Consider the following 13,906-nt stretch of genomic DNA (forward strand, 5'->3'; position numbering starts at 1 on the left):
TCACTGGCCGACACCCACGACACACCGTACGTTCTATTGGGTCCAAGTGTACTGGCTTCCCATTGAAGTTCAACTCCAGTTTTGCTCTTTTTTTGGGGTTGTGGGTATTTTACAATACATTTGGAGGCTGAAACATGCAGTAAATAAAACTAACTTTTTATTGATAATAGGTTGTATTCATACATTTCTGCTGTTGTATAGTAAACAAATTAACATTGTACATTGATACATGTACTTTTCTTGTATAGCAATAAAGGTAAAACAACAGTTAATTTTGAACAAGATTTACTGTAAAAATAAATTAAACATTAAAACTAATATGAGGATAAAAATTATAATTTCTAGCAATAATGCGTTTAAGCATGTAGGGCATACATAATACAGATACAAAGTTTCAATTATTATATGTATTTATACTTTTTAATTTTTATTACATATACATATCCGAAGAAGTAAACCATATATCTATGTAGTATATGTCAGTTTAGTTGTTTGTTTATATTTTAAAACATTTTCGTTCTATATCTAATAAAAAATAAAAATAAAAAGATCTATAAGCTCTACCGCTTTATTTTTTAATGTTAGTTAATACACAACCTAAACTTAAATAACTTACAAGAAACGCAAGCGTTGTTCTCAAAATGAAACGTATCTTTACACAAACATCGATAGTTCCCAAAAACATCAGGAAGACAGTCCAAATTATTTATTGTTCTACACATATCAGGAATACTGCTGTTGCAGTACGAATTATGGTCTAAAGCTGAAGAATTCATGCATATTATATAAATTCAATTAAATGGAAAAATGAGTAGATATGAAAATAATAATTGGGAAGAAGTTGATAAAAATGTGTTTGTATAAACAGTAGGTTTTACCAGTATTTGGTGATAAGACATCCCCTTACTTCGTGTGATTTAAGTTAACAAGTTAATATTTGTAAATATTTACATCAAAATAACAACTGAGTGTTTAATGATTAAAATTACCAAGACTTCACTTTTGTAAAAATGCATATATATATATATATATATATATATATATATATATATATATATATATATATATATATATGTATGTATATGTATGTTAAATTTTTAGTCACCTATCATACTATTACAACTAAGAAACTTACTAAAACTACACCAAGCGTCAGTAGTAGTAGCCCTGGCCACAAGAGCATATATCGACCAATAACGGATGAAGCAGTAAGCACGGACGAGGAATCAAGTTATAGTAAGTTAAAGAAAGTTCTTTAACTAATTCAAGATTTACATTTAAATCATCGAAACTAAAAATAATTTTAAAAAATAAAAAAAAAAAAAGCTAAATTAGTAACTTATATTAAATGGTTGTTATTTGAATTTGACTCCCGATTCTAAAATAAAAGCTTTCATTTGTATGTACAATGTGTAATACAAATAATACGTTTGTGAGATTACAAGTAATAGATTTTTTTAAAAATGTGTAGGGCCTATACAAAAATAGAGCTCAGAGTTTCTTCCCTAAACAAATCTACCGCCCCCCCCTCCCTCCGAACGAAATGGAATTTATATATTTATAAATAGAAAATATATACTTTTAACAGTGTCCGCCCCCCCCCCAAAGTAAATCTACCGCCCCCCCCCCCCCCCCCCACCCCCCGAAAATTTGCAGTTCCCCCCCGAGGAAAAAAGTCTGGAAGAAACACTGATACAGCTATATCATCAGAATAAAAAACTAAGAAAGTGTGTTAAATTGTGTTCACGTTTCGTCGATGCAATTCAATATAGTCATTGAATTTACAAATGCATCAAGAATACATTAAGCAAACTATAACATAACGCAAGTTAATATCTCACACCCCTTACCTTTAATAACATAGTTTAGCTTAAATCCTCTGAAAGTCACAGGGTTAATAAGCCCTGATGTTATAAAGGCGATAAAGACGAAGTTGCTTGATGAGGTGGTAGATAACACAGGTACTTGACCACAGCTTGGGAGATTTAGATTCTCTCGTGTATACTGACCATCATATGCGACAACAACGGCAGACTCGCACGGTAAAACATCAAAGTCTGTGATGCTAAAATGGACACACATACACACAAATATATATGTATGTATAACCTATATAATATACAATATTATATTTATATATATATATATATATATATATATATATATATATATATATATATATATATATATATATATATATATATATACAAAGCCCATAAATGTAAAAGAAAAAGTTAAAAACATAGATGTACATGTTTTATATATTAAATCACAACATAAGACAATTTAAATGCTTGAAATTTTTTTACATATTTTTTTTCATTTCCGAACGTGCGCAAGACTTATTGCCAGATAAAGCAGAGTTCATGTACTTCAGAGACCTCGGCATATGAAGGGATAGAGTAAGTTAGGTACCCATCAGAGCTGGGTGAATTCAGGGACGTTTATCTGATATGAAACTGGATTCGAATACGAGACTATCGGTTAGCAGTCTAGCAGATTGAGAATAAAAGGTGTAAAACACTTCTTAATAAAAGTAAATTTTTACTTTAAAAATATTCTAGTTCCAGCCTCCCCTACAAATCTCCAGGAACAAGTTGAGTTTTTGTTGTACCCATTGGGATATCCAGAGCTAGTGATTACACCATGTGGTCCATATTCATTGTTCAAACAAGCTGACAAATGGAAAATTGAAGGAACATTAACAAATAATATCGAACTTTAAATGGGTATAGTTAATTGGGTATCATCGCACTGTATATTGATAGTCGGAGAGTTACAATTGTAAGTATTTCCATTTTCTATTCTGCATTCACTGATTATTATTTAAGTTATGCTGCATACACAAAAATATTTACTTCGCGCCTATGTTGCTTTTTTTAAAGTCAAATCATCCGGAATGCGAAAAATATCAATGTAAAACGAATATAGTATTATTGTTGTACAGAATATCGTCTCAATAAGATTGCAATAGGTTTTATTCACAACACTGTGTGTCATATAAACAAATGCGTGCTTAACTCTAGAATTGAGAAAAGGTACTAGAAAAGTTACCTTGTGTATAGTAGTTACTGTAAAATCCTTTATAGGTCGTTGTATTATCAGTTCTAAGCACGACGTGCATGTAGTTGGATGAAGATACAACATACACTGGTGAACTGCTATAGCAGTACCGTCCTAATGGTACACCACTGGTGTTCTGTCCGTCGTAGATTTGGATGTGGTGGTTGGAACAGGAAGATGTGGAACTACTTAGTTTTAGTGTAGTTATGCTGCAGCGTAGAGATTTAAGACAAGCGTTCAGGTTAAAATAACTTTTGGAAATTTAAAAAGAAAGCGATCACTTGATTAGAAAATATCATTAAAAATAATCTATATGGCCTAAGTGTAGCATATTGTTAATTAACATTACTTTTTTTTCAACATACTTGAGTACAACAAACGTCCCAGTATAGTCTTGTATTGTCCACGAGTAGACTTTATTTTTCAGAAAATAACTGGGAAAACCTGGGCTAATGATGTAGCCTGGTGACGATGTAAGGGTTGCTGCTGTACCTGGGATAAGTCACACGAACAACAATGAACGGTAATTGTTACAATGCTGGAGCCAAGTGTAACAATTGTAAATAAACACAGTCCATGAAGTGAATCTGTATAATTTACTGGTACTTTTTACCAACAACAAGAAAAATAACATTCAAAAAACGGACTAGTAGGTAGGCCCCTACACTGTTGACACCACACAAAATTTGCTTCACAACCTGCAAGTTTACACACTTGTTTTGACGCTTGCAGACCACTTTCAAGGGGAGGCCACTCTCACACACACTCTATTCGCGCAAACACATTTTCGTTATAGACATCTACGTCACAGTAATACAAGTGAAAAACAACACATGCAGAGCATATGTATAGATAACACAAATATTGAGCGTTAAAGAAACAATTTAAATTGACATAGTTTCGCTATTTATTACAGATAAAAGTATGTAAAATGTTGGAACATTGTAAAATGAGTAAACATTTTAACCTCAGCATGCTTTAAATGTAGTGTATATTATATACGAAATAAATGTATGTAATTACTAACCTTGTGTGTAGTAAGTGGCCCTAAATCCCTTATTAGTATAAGAGCTACCAATCCTTAAAACAAGATACATGTAATTCGATGTAGAGGCAATTAGACCAGGGACAACGCTACCACACAGGGTAGCTAACTTATAGGAACTACTAGATGGTCCATCAAATAGTTGAAGAGAATCATTACTGCAGGTTGTTGAAGCTGGACCCAAGTCTATGTATGTTATACTGTAATATTAATAATAGTATTAGTAGTATTAATAATACAATTTACATCACTGTGATAACCATGTTTATATTTAATAGATTACTGTGATTTTATGGAATATATACCTTAAAATAATAAAAGAGTTGAGGCCAACTTCAATTTTCCAAATGTTCTGATCACTAAGATTAACGGGGCTTGCAATTGAACCTGATGGAGCACTCATATGGCTTATATCTAGAAACATTATAATATATATATATATATATATATATATATATATATATATATATATATATATATATATATATATATATATATATATAGGTGGGTGGGGGGAGGGAGGGATGGATGGCTCACCGACCATCATGGCCCACAACCTCAGCCCCATAACCCTCATCCCCTAAGCCCCATGACCATTTCGGTGGCCGGCAAGAACCGCAACGGAAAAAAGCGCAACGGAAAAAAGCGCATAACAAAAAGCGCAACGGAAAAAAGCGCACACGGAAAAAAATGCAAAGAGAAAAAAGCGCAAACGGAAAAAAGCAAAATGAGAAAAAGGCGCACACAGAAAAAAGCGCAAAGAGAAAAAAAAGCGAACACAGAAAAAAGCGCAAAGAGAAAAAAGCGCAAACGGAAAAAGCGCAAAGAGAAAAAAGCGCACACAGAAAAAAGCGCAAAGAGAAAAAAGCGCACACAGAAAAAAGCGCAAAGAGAAAAAAGCGCAAACGGAAAAAAGCGCAAAGAGAAAAAAGCGCAAACGGAAAAAAGCGCAAACGGAAAAAAGCGCAAACAGTAAAAAGCGCAAACGGATAAAAGCGCAAACAGAAAAAAGCGCACACAGAAAAAAGCGCAAACAGAAAAAAACGCAAACAGAAAAAAGCGCACACAGAATAAGCGCAAACAGAAAAAAGCGCAAACGGAAAAAGCGCAAACAGAAAAAACGCACACAGAAAAAAGCGCAAACAGAAAAAAGCGCAAAAGGAAAAAAGCGCAAACAGAAAAAAGTGCACACAGAAAAAACACAAAGAAAAATGTGCAAAAGAGAAATTTAGCACAAAGACCATATGGACTAGATGACACATTTATACATGACTGTTAGGGCTGCTGTGAGAGTGTCGTGTTTGATCACGTGATTTTCTACCATTTAAAGCTTACCACTACCATGTTCATTCCCATCACCACGATACAGGCGATAATCACTTTACACAATGCCTATTATTTTCTTGGTCAATAATTATTCAACTACTATTCTCGTATAAATAAACATAAAACTATCCTTGATATCGACATTACACGAAGTATCTCTCACATTCTCCCTAGTCCGAACTACTTAGCTTGCATACCATAACAACCCGTTCCTATGGCAAAACTTCACTCTCTTTCATCAGCGTCATCAAACACGATTTCGTCATATTTCTTGCAACAACATTCATTCGCACCAAAATACCTGATAAAACACACATCATAAGGACGCACCTACCCACCTACCTACCTACCTGCCTACCTACCTACCTACCTGCCTACCTGCCGGCCTGCCTATCTACCTACCTGCCTACATGCAAACCTGCCTACCTACCTACCTGCCTACCTGCCTGCCTGCCTGCCTGCCTACCTGCCTGCCTACCTGCCTGCCTGTCTACCTACCTACATACCTACCTGCCTGCCTACTTACCTACCTGCCTACCTACCTACCTACCTACCTACCTACCTACCTACCTACCTAACTACCTGCCATGCAAACCTGCCTACCTACCTGCCTGCCTACCTGCCTACCCACCTACCTAATTACCTCATATATAATTATATATTTATATATATATATATATATATATATATATATATATATATATATATGTAACTAGGGTAGTTACCATACTATGGTTAACAACGTATTACAGTCTGATGCAATAGTGCAGATGGTAGACTGATAACGATCATAAAGCCACGGCGTATTTTGGGAAGGATACGACAAGCCGCTGCGCAGTTCACAGTCTGTCAACTTTGACATGACCAAGGCCAAACGGGGCTGACGGAACAGGATGCAGGTGTGTGGACTGATAACAAAAGTCTAATAAAGACTGGTACGAGACAACTGCGTAGTAATCGGAATGCGAGATAATCGGATTGAACATAGCTATGATAGAACCGATTACGAGTACGAATACGAGGAATATATAGGACTGGTAGAAAGCGCAGAACGTGGTTGTTGAGGCTGGGCTAGGCTGGAGGCAGTATCAAGTTGGTTATTGAACGGTGTAGACGTATTGTGTTATGTGAGGATAGGAATTATGGACACGTGCATTCTGTTATGTTAGGACTAGTGAGGACAGTGGGGGTCAGTTGGTTCATTATATTCTTGTGGAACATTGGTGCATTGTTATGTGGAGCATTTCTATTGATTCATGTAATAAAGAGATCAATGTAAACCTGCATTTCCGAGTATCTATATTGTGGTCGATGTTGTGTGCTGGTCAAAGGTAGCACGAGTAAATACACTCGGTAACATTTGGCTCTATCAGCAGTGAAATCGGTAACATTTGGCACTACAAGCAAATAGACTCGGTAACATTTGGCGTTGTCGAGCAGAAGATTCAACTAGACCAGCCGCTTTAGGCACCCATAGTCAACCTAGTTAATAACTGTGTTTCGTGTGAGTGAATTCGGACATTCAGGAACAGGGAAAAGTATTCTTACATACACGGTAGGAAAGGTCTTCTTTTTTTTCTACTCAAAGAATTAAAATTAGAATGTCTACTCTGGACGAGAAGCAGACCCATATTGTGGTCCTGCCCAGAGAGTCCCACATCAACAAATTTTACGGGGACGGCGATCCAACTTTAACCAACAGGTTCAGTGAAGAGGTCAAAGCGGCCTGGGCCTCGAGATACATGTCACCAGAGGAAAGATTAAGACTGCTGATGGGCAGTATAGGAGAGACGGTTAGGGCAGAGGTCAAATGCCACGATAAAACCATCCAATCAGATCCAGATAAGGTGCTGGATCTAATTATGGAGACCTTTGGGGAGAGACGGTCGGGATCGCAACTGCTATCGGGTTTCGTAGGCTTAAAGCAGAGAATGGCGGAGAGTGTGATGGAGTATTCACACCGAATGAACAGGGCCTTTGATTCGGTAAAGGGCAAAACACCTGACATTGATGTGCGCCTACTGAGGGACCATTTCATCGAGGGGCTAGCAACCCCGATCTTAAGGAGAGAGTTGAAAGAAGAGGTCTACAAAGACCCACAGTTGACCTTCCTTCAGGTCAGGAACTCAGCGATCCGCAGGTCCGAGGATGAGGACCAATCGAACTGTTCGGTAGACAAAGTCTCTGTGCCGGAACAGAAACAATCCCCACCCACAGGGACCGGCACGATGGAAACCATGATTGCTCAACTGTTGGCCCACCTGGATAAGGTTGACCAACGATTGGAGAGGTTAGAAAGCAGGCCAACAGCAGAGAATCAGGAAAAAAACGGGACAAAACATAGACAGGTTAGACGGCCGCGACCTGCCAAGCCATCACTCCAGTGGACAGCTGACGGTAGACCAATCTGCCTGTCCTGCTCACAACCCGGACATATGGCACGGTACTGTCAGGGAAACGGTCGTCCTCTGTAAGGCAGAGTCAGGCTACAGAGGGGCGAGGTTATGGCCCAAGAAACAAAATGATGGGAGTCTGTCCCGAAATGGTGATTACGATTGGGGACATCGCGGTGAAGGTAATTGTGGATACAGGCTCCCAGGTGACGACAATTACGGAACAATTTTACACCAAATGGATGAAAGGAAAAGACCATAGTTTAAGGTCTGACACATGCATGCGCCTGACGGCAGCTAATGGACTAACCATTCCATACTGTGGTTATTTTCTGGCGGATGTAGTGGTGGCAGGACATAGGTTGAAGCAGGTTGGGGTGTTCGTTACGAAACACAACCTAGAGACAAATGTGTCAAATATACCTTGCCTGTTGGGCATGAATATTCTTGGCCAGTTGCCAGAATTTCTTACAAATATTGTCGGATCGACCACACCAGGTCGGGGATCCAAGTTGGCCAGGTTTGCCAAGACCAGAGGAAGGATATCAGTCCCGGCAAACACGGTCAAGGCAATCACATTACAAATTGGTGATAGAAGCGTGAATGGTGATGTGATGATAGAACCATGTGGCGCCGCACTGAGGGCAGGCGTCGTGTTACTGCGGACATACACATCAGCGGAAAATGGACTGGTTCAAGGATTAGTGGCAAATGTATTGGATGAGGAAATTTTTATACCGCCTAACACTCTGGTAGGAGTACCACAGAACGTCGAGGTACAAAGCTCGGCACAGTGCATCGAACTGATCAATACCAGCAGTAATGAAGTAACAATTAGGTCGGTCAATGTGACGGCCGAGGTGAAGAAAGAGGATGGCCGATCATATACATTCCCGGAAACTGAGGACCCAAAATTAAATGAATTACTGAATAAGTACAGGGATATATTTGCCTCGTACGAGGGTGATTTGGGGTACACGGAAGTAATAAAACACCAGATACCCTTACTACAAGACAAGCCTGTGGCGCAACCTTATCGAAGATTACCACCAAGTCACTACTCTGCGGTGAAAGCACACCTGAATGATCTACTAAAAAAGGGAATTATTATAACCAGCACAAGCCCGTATGCGGCACCGATAGTAGTGGTAAAGAAGAAGTCAGGGGAGATAAGACTGTGTTGTGATTACCGGAAATTGAACAATATCACAAGAAGGGATGCATTCCCCTTGCCTCGTATTGATGAATGTCTTGATGCGTTGGGGGGAGCAAGATTTTTTTCTACCTTGGATTTGGCTAGTGGCTACCACCAAGTGGCCATGCACCCCAACGATTAACATAAGACTGCATTTATTTCTCCACTGGGATTGTACGAGTGGACCCGTATGCCGTTTGGTCTAACTAATGCGCCTGCTACATTCCAGCGAGTAATGCAGAGTGCTATGAATGACTTTCTATTTCAAATAATGTTGGTGCACTTGGATGATATACTAGTTTACTCAAAAACTTGGGAGGACCATCTAGAAAGATTAGAACAAGTGTTTCTCCGTCTTAGAGAGATAGGAGTAAAGCTGAACCCAGACAAATGCGGCTTCGGTCTGAAATCGGTACGTTTTTTGGGTTATGTGATTTCGTCGGATGGCATCGCCACTGACCCAGATAAAATTGCAGCTGTTAAAGAATGGAAACAGCCAACAACTACAGTAGAGGTCAGATCATTCTTGGGCTTTGCTTCCTATTATAGAAAATTTGTACCTGGTTTTGCAAAAATTGCCGCACCGTTGCATGACTTGGTAAACAAAATGACAAAGAAACACAGTAAGGAGAAAAAGAAAGGCAAAACACAACTGATAGGTGACTTATGGACTGAGGAATGCCTGAACTCGTTTAAGTTACTGAAAAATGCTTTGACAGAGGCGCCGATATTAGGATACGCAGACTTCGACAAACCATTTCGGCTAGAAATTAACGCCAGCTCTAAAGGTCTGGGAGCTGTGCTATCACAACAACAGGAGCAAGGTTTCAGGGTTATTGCGTATGCCAGTCGAGCTCTGAAGGAATCAGAGAAGAACATGACAAATTACAGCGCCATGAAACTAGAACTTTTGACATTAAAATGGGCTGTGACTGAAAAATTCAGGGACTATCTATTAGGTGCTAAATGTGTGGTATACACTGACAATAACCCCTTGAGTCACCTAAAGACAGCAAAGTTGGGATCCATCGAACAGCGATGGGCAGCAGAATTGGCACTCTTTGACCTAGAGATAAAATATCGCCCGGGGCGGTCCAATGGCAATGCGGACGCTTTATCAAGGAATCCTTACGAGAGACCGGGCGATGAGGAAGAAACGCTGACAGGAATATGTGAGGTCAGAGCTCCGGGGTGGAGCACACATCCACAGAGCCCCGACATATGGACATCAGTGATTTTAATTGCCTTAATCATAAAGAGATAAGAAATGCCCAGAGAACGGATAGTGGGATACAGCCGCTGTTGAAATACGTCCAGGAACAAAAATTCCCAAGAAGAAGGGAAAGAGAACAGTTTGGTCGAGAAACAAAGAAACTACTGAGTCAGTGGGACCGTCTCAGTATAAAGGATGGTGTTCTCATGCGGAGAATTCATGACCAAATAGACGGGACAATACACCAGGTGATGGTGCCTGGACAGTTACGAGATCAAGTACTAAAGTTGGCACATGACAGGGCGGGACACCAGGGTCAGGACAGGACGCACAAAATATTACGACGGCGGTGCTACTGGCCCAATATGGAGATGGAGGTCAAACGCCATTGTGAGGCTTGTGTTAGGTGTCAGCATGCGAAAATGCCAGTTGTCAAAATGAGACAGCCGTCAGGACACCTACTGGCAACAAAACCACTAGAGATTGTGGCTATGGACTTTACGTCGTTGGAGCAATCATCGGATGGGACGGAACATGTGTTGGTGATGACTGACGTATTCACCAAATGGACTGTCGCGGTGCCCACACGAGATCAGACGGCTAAAACAGTGGCAAAGGTCTTAATAGAACATTGGTTCATCAAATATGGCATACCAAGACAATTACACTCTGACCAAGGAAGGGCCTTCGAGTCAGAAGTAATTAACCAACTGTGCAGCCACTACGGGATCAACAAATCTAGAACAACCACATATAATCCTAAAGGAAACGGACAGTGCGAGCGGTTCAACCGCAGCATGCATGATTTGCTGCGTACTCTAGAACCTGAACAGAAAAAACGTTGGCCTGATTTTCTCCCAGAGTTGGTATATCTATACAACTGCACCCCCCATGCCACAACCGGCTTTTCGCCACACATGTTACTGTTCGGACGGGAGGCTCGACTCCCTCTTGACTTGTTCCTAGGAAAAAAGGAAAGTATGACTGGCTCATACACCGCACTGGAATATGTGAATGAACATATGAGACGAATAAGAGAAATGTACAGGGTAGTACAAGGAAGACTAGAATATGAAGCACGGCGAAGAGAACCGCGGGTACAGACAAAAGACCCGCCACTCCAACTGAACGACAAAGTATTATTGCGTAGCCACCCTTTGGGCAGAAACAAAATTCACGACCTCTGGGGACAGGAGATATGGTAAGTCGTGGAGATGCCTAAAGTAGCAGGTGGCCCCTTTAAGATAAGACCCACCAATCACACCAAACCGGATCGGTGGGCGAATATTGCTCAATTAAAGAAATATTGGCAGAGGCAAGAAGAGCATTTACATACAAAGAAACCTAAGACAATTAGGGAACCGGAAACTATAACGGAAATTCACATACCCATCCCGGAACCATGTCACCATCAACAGAACAACAGCGATACACAAGTGGAGGATAACGGCAACAAAGAGGATTCCGTTCCTCCCAGAAGCAGAGAGACAGTAGACCATCAGATAAGTGGTCCGCGGAGAAGTTTGAGAAACAGAAAGAATACGAAATTTTTCGTCAGCAACCATCAATTCTTTCATGGTCGCGCTGGGATGAGAGCAGACTGTTCAAAAGCTAGAAAATTGAACTGGTGAAGACACCAAACGAAAAAAGGTGGATGTGAATTCTAGAACTGCTTTGTGTCTGAGGAATATGATGAAGACACATTTGATATGTGAAATAGTGATAACTGTCAATCTTTTACGAATGTGACGACATTGACAGTGAGTGGAACAATAAAATTTTTTTTACGGCGGTGCGTTGGACATTGAAGGAGTGCACCTGCCAAGCGTTGTTTGTGGTTAAAAACACACAAAAAAAGGCGGGGGTGGATGTAACTAGGGTAGTTACCATACTATGGTTAACAACGTATTACAGTCTGATGCAATAGTGCAGATGGTAGACTGATAACGATCATAAAGCCACGGCGTATTTTGGGAAGGATACGACAAGCCGCTGCGCAGTTCACAGTCTGTCAACTTTGACATGACCAAGGCCAAACGGGGCTGACGGAACAGGATGCAGGTGTGTGGACTGATAACAAAAGTCTAATAAAGACTGGTACGAGACAACTGCGTAGTAAGCGGAATGCGAGATAATCGGATTGAACATAGCTATGATAGAACCGATTACGAGTACGAATACGAGGAATATATAGGACTGGTAGAAAGCGCAGAACGTGGTTGTTGAGGCTGGGCTAGGCTGGAGGCAGTATCAAGTTGGTTATTGAACGGTGTAGACGTATTGTGTTATGTGAGGATAGGAATTATGGACACGTGCATTCTGTTATGTTAGGACTAGTGAGGACAGTGGGGGTCAGTTGGTTCATTATATTCTTGTGGAACATTGGTGCATTGTTATGTGGAGCATTTCTATTGATTCATGTAATAAAGAGATCAATGTAAACATGCATTTCCGAGTATCTATATTGTGGTCGATGTTGTGTGCTGGTCAAAGGTAGCACGAGTAAATACACTCGGTAACATTTGGCTCTATCAGCAGTGAAATCGGTAACATTTGGCACTACAAGCAAATAGACTCGGTAACATATATATATATATATATATATATATATATATATATATATATATATATATATATATATATATATATATATATATATATATATATATATATATATATATATATATATATATATATATATATATATATATATATATATATATATATATATATTATGTTTAAACAAGGATTGGTGTGAACGAATATTAGTGCGAAAGTTAATGACGCATTGAATAGTTAGGCGGTTCGCAAGAATGTGACGTTTTAGTGTAGGTTCGTTGTTGTCGGGGAAAGAAGTTAAAAAGTACACTTGTTCTTGTTGTGTTAGAGTGATGTCGTAATGTAGTCCAGTCTTAGTATTGTTCGTTCAAGTCGTCCTTTGTAATGCAATAAATAGTCAAATTAATGTCATTCTGTCGAATCATTTGTATACCTTTATGTCGTCGTGCTTTGGGATGAACTACTGAATGGCTAGACAGTATATAATGGTAGTGTTGACCCTCTCATGTAGAGCCCTACATTACATAGTTAATCAGTTTAACAATGAAGATGCCATTGGAGTAGGTGTAAGTCAAAGCCTGATGTTATTATAAAACTTCATCTCTCTTTGTTTCTTTATAAAAAGGTTATGGAAGATGTTTTAAGGTATTTTACTGAAATGTTTACCGGACGAATGCAAAATGATATAAACAACCATAGCTCTTCTGTTATATAGGCTAAATGCAGTGTTTCTTCCAGACTTCCACCCCCCCCCCCCCAAACTTTCGATTTGCACCCACCCTCACACTTTATTTATATATATATATATATATATATATATATATATATATATATATATATATATACCGAGGGGTCTATGGGGGGTTATGACCCCCCTGTCTACGCCACTTCAAATAAGTATTCGCATAGCTTTAGAGTAGCGTCCCTTTTGTTTACATGTTTTCATTACCCTTCAAACAAAAGTCTATTTTAGTTATATTGAGATTAAAGAATGTAAATAAATAGTACACACAATTCTGTAGAATAGGAACGATTGGGGGGAAAGTGACATTTAGCGCAGGAAATTTAGAGGATAGGTAGGATATAATAAATGGTGGGGTTAGGAAAGTTAA

This window comes from Physella acuta, unplaced genomic scaffold (genome assembly GCF_028476545.2).
Source record: "Physella acuta isolate Inbredline_101_S28 unplaced genomic scaffold, ASM2847654v3 ptg001563l, whole genome shotgun sequence".
Classification (NCBI taxonomy): Eukaryota; Metazoa; Mollusca; class Gastropoda; family Physidae; genus Physella; species Physella acuta.